Genomic DNA, 8533 nt, shown 5'->3' on the forward strand with positions numbered 1-8533 from the left:
GACAACTTAGTCAAGAGATATGTAGTCTCCACTGTCAAAAAAATTTTTGTGTGTGTAGGCCCAAGCAATTTCAGTATGATAAACTGCGATAAATAAAGTTTACCTGGGGCTCATACAAAGAATTTTAGGAACTGACCTTTGTAGGTCTAGACACTGCTTTTTTATTTTTTTAACCACAAGTAAAAACATCAAAATCAAAACAAACCTAAAAACTAACAACAAAAATTTCTAAATCAATAACTGTTCTTTAGAATACTAAACATCCAGAAAGAATTATCAGGAAAGAAAACTTTCTGTGAGTTTGTTCGCATCTTTTTTTTTTTTTTTTTTGGCTCTGCTTAATTTTATAACATTATCAAATCAAGTCTAAAAATTAAATAACAGATAATACACCCAGATATAAGAAAAGCAAATGGGAGTCAAAAGAAGAGTAAGACATTGATTAAGATGATTTGTTAGTAATAGTTTTTTTAAAAGTAATACCTCTCACTATAAAGATCTTTCCATCAGCTTCTCTAAGTTGATTCTGGTAAATTTAAATTATCTTTTAACTCCCGGTCTCTGTTCTGTCATAGCCACATTTGTGTTTACAAGTAATCACGCTTTCCTCCTGACAGCTGGTTTTCTAATTTTCCAGTTTCTAAAAACGTATAAACAGAAGAAAATCTGATAAAAATAACTCAACATCATGTGATATGTTGACACATTAAAGAAATCCTGTTGTTGCTTAACCAAGGTCATATTTCTATTCTTAAATATTCCCTAACAAGAAACAAAATTTCTATGCAATGTCTGAATATCTTTGGTTTACACTTAATGTCTCATATGCTATTTTTAGAAATGCACATGTAATACATTATTTTCTATTTTCTTTTTCATTATAGAGTGATAAGTTATCTAATAAATAAGCCATCTCTCAAACTCTGATCCAAAATGTGATTTACCACAAAATTCAAGTAGTTTAAGGTAGGGAAAAGCAATTAAAAGAGTTGTAAAATGGAAGAAAAAGAAAAGATGGGAAAATATATAATGAACCTTAACTTTCCATTAGAAAACAATTTTTCAAGTGAAACGTAATTTTTCTAAATGCTGAATGACTGTTATAGAAACCATGTGCAACACTATATGGGTACTTAAGAAAACAGGAAAATTGTCCCTTAAGACAAAAATTCGACAATATTTTCACAGTGAAAGTTAGGCAAAAGGTTTGGAAATTTTTAGAATGTTTCACTTAAACTATTCAGCAGTTTTGAATTACTTATGTAGTAACAGGATGGTTTACCTGTGAAAACCAAATACTGTATTAAGTTTCAGCACATATTCAACAATTATACAGAGTACTTTACAAAAGGAAAATGCCTTTCTTGATAGCAAAATGACAGAGAAATGTAAACTAAAATTACACAGCATTGAAAGGGAGCCTACCATTATTCCCTCTTATTTAAATCAACTGTCAGGAAGAAAACTGTTGGGAGTCATGGAATAAAACAAATGAACCATCATAACAAAGAAGACACAAGAATATTTCAAAACATAATGCAAGAGTAAAATCTAGCCCCTCTTAAAAAGTTTAGAACACACTGTTAGTTCACAGGCAATAATATGCCAGGTTAACCTGAAAACAGTTGTAGTGGCTTTAAAACATGTATGCAAATTCTCTGACACCCAGTCTTCAAATGATGGGCCAGACTTGGTGCCTCACTACCAATAAAAAAAAGTGGCATAAGGGATACTGTGATATCCATGACTCGTTGAAAGAAAGGACCCAGCTTTTGCCTGGTGTACGAGTTCTCTCTTGGGGCACTATTAAAACCCAGCCACCATGCTGTGAGGGAGCTCAGGCCATAAAGAACTATACTTTTAATTTAAACAAAATTTTGAAATATTTATTTATAAGATAATAACTGTCTTTGAAATTAAGCAGTTTACTGAGCAATTAGTTTTGTCCATACACATTTACATGTTATTGCTGTAAAGAAGATATTTGTAATTTCTCCAGTTTCAATGTGAACATACAATTTGTAGTAACAAGATGCAGATTCAAGTACAGATCTTCTAATTTTTTGTTCTATTTTCACCCACATCTAATAGGAATAATAATACCATTTTTTCAACTTACTTTATAGGTAGCAGGCATAAGATTCATATGAAAAAATTTGCCAAAATCACTAAACATAGGGTAAAACACATAAAGTTTTATAATATTAACTATGTTCTAACATTTTATTTGCTTTTTATAGTCTAACCAAAATAATGATTGCATACTTTCAGGGCTATGAAACTCAGTAGTTAGACAAGGTGAATTAAAGTAGTAAAACTAGTCATAATAATAAACCAATTCATCCATGTTCTCAATTACATTAATAATAATAATTGTAAAAAAAGGTTAACATCTTGTGAAAATACTCATATTTCTTTAGGAGTTCTTGCCCATATCAATGGACTGTCTGGCATCAGCCACGGCATCAGGCACTCGGACAGTCATATTGTCCATAGATTTTGTCAAACAGATTTGGCAGCCCAACCAGTATCAAAACCATCAATATCTAGATTATTTTCAACCACAACATCTAGTAGAGAGTCACCAACTTTTCCTTTGGCTGTTAATGTTACACCATCACGGTTTACAAAGTGGACTGTTACTTTATCTTCTGAGCTGCGGTGCGCCTCCGCCGACGCGCTCAGCGCCCGGTGCGCCCCCACACGGCCCCCCAGGCCCCGCTCGGCGCTTCCGCCCGCCCCCGGCCGTCCGGGAGGCTCCCGGCTCCTGCGAGAAGCAGCCGCCGGTGGGCCGCGCCGCCGAGGGCCGCGGTGGCGGTGCGCAGGAGCCGCGCGCCCCCCGCGGCGGCCATAGCCCGCGGTCGCGTGACTCCCAGATGCGACGCGGGCCGCGAGAGCGTCCGCGAGCGCGGGAGGAGCGCTGCGCCGACGCCCGAGGGCCGCCGCGGAGCGTGCGGAGGCCGGCGGGCCGGCCGGGGCGTGGCCTGGACGGGCGCTGTTCGCATCTTTCTTTTAAGGTGACACGAGTGGTCCTGTGGCACATCCACCAAGTTAAGAACACCCCAGATGGACAGAAAAAACATCTAAGACTAAAGCTGAGGCCAAGGCCACACAGCGGCAGTTGAACTAGGTCCCAAATAACTGTCCACACCAATATTACATCACTCTTTATTAACAATACTCTGGCTTTTATTTGATTAATTAAAATAATTAAATTGTTGTTAATCAATACAACACTCAAGGGATCGTTTAAGTAATTCATTAAATAATTCAATTATACTACTTTTAAATTTCTATTTTTAAGATTTGTGTGTATGTGTGTGCTCTGTGTAGTCTTTCTGCCAAACTGCAGAAAGAGTGCTCCCTTAGGCATAATTCCTCACTTGGCCTGTATATATGCCACATATGCTATATTTATCATACCACATAGTCCAAATCGGATATAAATGTGTTGATGATAGTGTCATGAAATGTATAAAGACATCTATCTGTATTGCTTTGTAGTCCTGTCTCTTTCTGTCTAGCCTTAAAAAAATCCTGCAAGGTATGTTAAAAAGGTACTATTGCTCCCATTTCATAGGTGAAAAAACAGACTCCAAGAGTGTAAGCGACTCACTTGATAAAGCCTAATAGAGTCAGTGTCAAGTTGTAGGAAGAGGGCTTGGGAGCTGAGCCAACCTACTGCTTATACTTACTACTGGCTTTGCCTTCCTCTCTTCCCCCATCTTTCCCTTTCTGTCAGTAGTCAATAATGATTGAACTTCTTGAATTCAGTAAGGCATTTGGTCCAGCCATTGATAAATTTGTGGCCATCCTCCCATTCCAGTAATCTACATCTGACTTGTGCCAAACTTGTAATTTTAGCCCCATCAAATCTTCCAAAACCAGGTGTTACCTTACATCCTAGCTATTATAGATGCTTTTGTTGGCTGATACAGATAAACATGCATAGTGTTTAATGGAACACAAAATTTGCACTACAACTATGTTGTGATAATATAAATATTCCTTCCTCTGCAAGTTTCCTTGAGAACAATGATTTAGGGCAACAAAGTTATGTCAGGTAGTCCTGGACAAGACACCCCTTATCATCCACCCACCCCTTTTCACCAGATGGTAGAACGTACCCCCAAACCCTCCTGTTTATGGTAGAGTCTCCTGCCTTATCAGGGTCTAACAAGATGTAAAAAGCCCAATAGGGCTTTGAGACCACCAGCTTGGGTTGGCACCTGGGCTCTAAGACCCAAAAGGTGACCCAGAGTTACCTCAGGATCATAATAAATTTACATTGCAATTTTGGCCCCACCCCATGGGTTTGCTTAGTGTGGGTGGGCGTCTGTGCACTGAGAAAGTTATATAACCGGAAATTGTCAATCAATATGTCAATTGAATGATGTAAGACCTGGGGAAGGAGTTACCATCTGTGGGTAAAATTGCAATATTTCCAGAATCTCTCACCTGGCCTTGTTCATCTCCATATCAATGGGTGTTTCCAAGGGTGGAGAAAAATAGTCTATCTCCGTATCAGTAGGTGATTACGTGGGAGTAGTGAGCGTATAACTGGACTGGAGAAGTTTGGAGGGGTCCCTTTTTTGCAGCCAGGGTATGAGAGACACCGTGAACTGCAGTGGATGACTGCTTGTAAGCAATAAACGGGTTTCTCCCACTTTATTTCTCCCTTTGACTAATTTCGGTTTCAAAGGTAATTTGCCCCAGGCTGGGAGAAAGATTTTCCCTCCTGGAGTTACATTATCATTTAAAAAATCAATCCTAACCCTAATAATGGGGCTGCTTCTTGTTTCCAGACAGCCGGCTCTCCACCCTTCTTTGGAGTGTACTTATGCTTTGTTTAATAAACTCCTGCTGCTTAAAAGTGTCCTAAGTCTGTCTCTTGATTGGATTCTTTCCTTTAAGAAGACAAGAATCAGAAAAATGCATTGCATTCCACCAGTAACAGTTTGGGGTAATCAACAACTGAGCAGACTTCCATAAAGGACAATGACTCACTGGAGGCTTAAGGGATGAGGAGATAGAAGTTTCACCCCATGTCTCCAGCAAGCCCACCATTCTGTTATACACCCTTACAGTGCAGCTACTATTTTTTATTTTCAGTAATAATGCAGTATCATTACATTGCCCTTAATCGCATGACCTCAGGCAAGCTTCTGACTCCTCCATCCTTCATTCATGAAGTGAAGATACATATCAATTGTTTCATTGTAAACTTTGAATGAGACTGTCTGAAGGCAATCAACATTTTTATGATTAACATCATTAGGAGAGGTCAGTGGGCTGTGGAAATGGGAGGTGGAGAGTGAAAGGACAAAGAGAAAGGAGAAACAGTAGCATGGGAAAACTACAAAATCCTACTTGTAAGTCAATTACCAATTTCCGCATTTAGTTCCTCCTTAAAGGGAGAAAACTAGTCTTTCCCAGAGTGTATGTAAAGACACGCTGTTAAGCAGGCTTGATCACAGAAAAAAAGGAAGCAGAGGAGGTAGGTAAGTAGGTAGGTCAATACTGGGCTAAATAAAATGTGGTTTTTATATTTTTAAACTTTAATAAGTGAATGAAAATTATAAGACAAGTAGAGAAATGTTGGTTTTCACAAGTTTGTATGATTGTGGGAATATTTTCTCACAGTCTGTGTCACAGAATGTTCTGTGAAACACATTTTGCTTATATCTATAAAAAAAAGAGAAAAGAACTCCAGATAAAATATAGCTGAATTTCTCACATTTACATAGCAACTTTCAGTTTATCAATTACTTAATTGACATAATCTCTATATACGACATTTTGATGTCACTGCCCCACTGAATTTTACCTAATTTCACATGACTGAGATTAAAGCAGCTTGTCACCCATGTAAACAATAGAATTCTTTCTTGCTCTCCCTCGAGTTCCTCCCATTCTTTTCATTCCTGTGTCCTCTCCTTTTTCTCTAAAGACTAGATATAGGTCCAGAGGGATCCCAGGTTCAGCATTTTCTTCTCTGCCAGTAAGATCCTAAAGAGAAAAGGAGCCCTAGGAGTGCAGCTAACTTTAAGTTCAACTGGTCACTGAGTATGTACCACCTTATCCCTTACTAGTTGGTGATGTTAAGGATACACCATGCTCCCAGAACTTGGAAATGTTGGGAGAGAATAGCAGCAAATCAGGACTATATGTATATAAAGGTAAATAAAAGTTAGATTATTATGTCCCAGTTTAATTGCTACTGTTGGACAAGAGAAGATATGGGAGAAGTTGTCTTTTCCCACTTTATATTAGAGACATTGCTAGTATCAATAAAACATAAAAATAATTATCTGATAGCCTTTGTGTCATTTTTACCAACATGGCATCTGTAGGACACAGTTGATACATATTTTTTGGCTTCTCACAGCATCTCTTTCTTGAGGAAAGTCATACCTTCTTCCAACTCTTGGTTCAGATGATGTAGAAAGGAAAAATTCCACCCTGCTGATGGCTGGGTGAGGAGCCCAAGGCCAGACAACTCCCTCCTTTGGTCAAAGGGATCAGCTGAGGGGTGGGCACATGACATCAGCAGGTCAATTAGTGTTGACCCTGAGGACTTCTGCTGAAATTCACAGGGAAGAGCAGTTCTTTGTTCTCTGTGATCACTAGCTACAAGGTGATGCAAGTCTAGAAATTCTCGGGACTCAGTTAACCACCACAGTACTGTAGTTTGATGAGAATGAATTCAAAACTGAGGAAAGCAGTGCCTTGATAGAAAGGAGAACAAAACAGTTTACTCATGGCATTATTTGAATAACTGGATCCAGCCCTCCTGAAACTAGAAACACTTCAGAAGTTCTAGTTTTATAAGCCAAGAAATTCCTTTACCTAGAAAAATTCTTTATGCGATGGTAACTAAATGGATTTTGATTAGCACACTTTAGAATTCTAAGTCTTTACAAAGAAACTGAAGAATGTATCATTTTACCATTTTGTCAAAGATGATTGGAAGGAGTTAACTAAATGTTTTCCTTCTTTAGAAACCTAATATACAGTGACATTCTAATGATTTTATTAAATTTTACTTAATTTTACTTAGTATTTTCATTTTAATTTTAAATTTGAAAATTCAAATTTCTAATGAAAAATTATTTGACCATTGTTTTAGTAATTGTCCATTTTCTCTAATTTTAAAAATGTATTGGCATGAAAGTATTCCATTTTGCTTTCTTTTAAAAAACTCTTTGTTGTCCATCTGTACCCTTTGTCCCACTCCTGCAGATCAGTGGATTTGTATATTCTCCCTTTTTTTTAATCAGTTGGTTCATGGGTTTCTCTGTCACTACTCTTTACATTGACTTCATCTGGGGATCACTGATCTGCTCTGATTTTTGTTTCCTACTTCATTTCTTTGTTTTCTACTTTATTTCTGATTTTTAAATTAATTCTTTCTTTCCTTCTATTGTGTTTTACCTGATGGGTTTTTTCCCCCCTAATGCTACAAATTTCCCTGTAGTAGTATTTTAAAATTTTGATATGTAGAAAGTTCATATATTTCAGTTTAAAATATTTTCTGAATTCCATAATAACTACTATTCAGTCACTAGGTAATTAGGAAGTTTAATTTTTTTACTTGTTTGTTTTGCTTTCTAACCACATCTGGCAATTTTCATTTTCTTTCTGTTACTGTTTTCTACTTACACCGTGGTTATAGAAAGGAGTTAGTACATCACTACTTAAACTTTGGTTTTCAAAGAAATGCACTTTGGATGTAGATAGATACATGACTGGTTTTTGAAAATGATCAGTGTATGTAATTGTTAAGTACAGTTTGATATAAGTCAGATCAAGATTGTTAGTTGTGTTTTAAAATTTTTCTGTATTTCTCACCATTTTTATTTCAGCTTCATTCATTCATTCACACATTCATTTACTCAATAGATATGTATTAGTGCTACTACTACATGCCAGGAACTACTTTAGAACCTTGATATACAGTGAAAACAACTATAAAAATAAAAGCTCCTCTCATCAGAAAGCTTACTTTCTCAGGGGGAGAAGTAAGATGATTAATGTCTTGCTAATTTAGAAAAGGGAAGGAAAGAAAGAATGAAGAGGTATATACAATTTCAGGTAATGATAAGTACAATGGAAAAATAAAGAAGAAAATGGATAAGGAGTGCAAGTGTGATAAAGAGAACGGGCTGGAATTTAAGTAGGATAGATAAGAAAGGCTCATTGGGAGAGTATGAGCCATGGGGATATCTGAAGTCAGAAAATTAGCAAGTACAAAGGTCCTACAGTGGGAGCATGCTTACTGTGATCAATGAATATGAGGGGGGAGTGAAGCTACAGTGAAACAATAAGGGAGAAAATAGGAAATGATGAGTTTAGTAGCACAAGACACTGAGTTGAGGGTGGGGAGAGATCATGTGGGGACTCTTAGCTCTTTTTCAGACTTTGGCTTTTATGCTAAGTGAGATGGAAATCCATTGGAGAGAGGTGGAGTGATAAATATGAATATATTGTAACCAGGTCATTAGGATATCATTATTATTTTGCAGGGTGGAAA

The 8533-nt window shown here is 37.2% G+C and overlaps 1 pseudogene; it reads right to left on the reverse strand.

Annotated features, from left to right (window-relative positions):
• Positions 1–688: 688 nt before the first annotated feature.
• On the reverse strand, positions 689–3427 carry LOC140848039 (adrenodoxin, mitochondrial pseudogene; annotated as a pseudogene).
• Positions 3428–8533: the final 5106 nt, after the last annotated feature.

This window comes from Manis javanica, chromosome 2 (assembly GCF_040802235.1).
Source record: "Manis javanica isolate MJ-LG chromosome 2, MJ_LKY, whole genome shotgun sequence".
In the NCBI taxonomy this organism is placed as follows: Eukaryota; Metazoa; Chordata; class Mammalia; order Pholidota; family Manidae; genus Manis; species Manis javanica.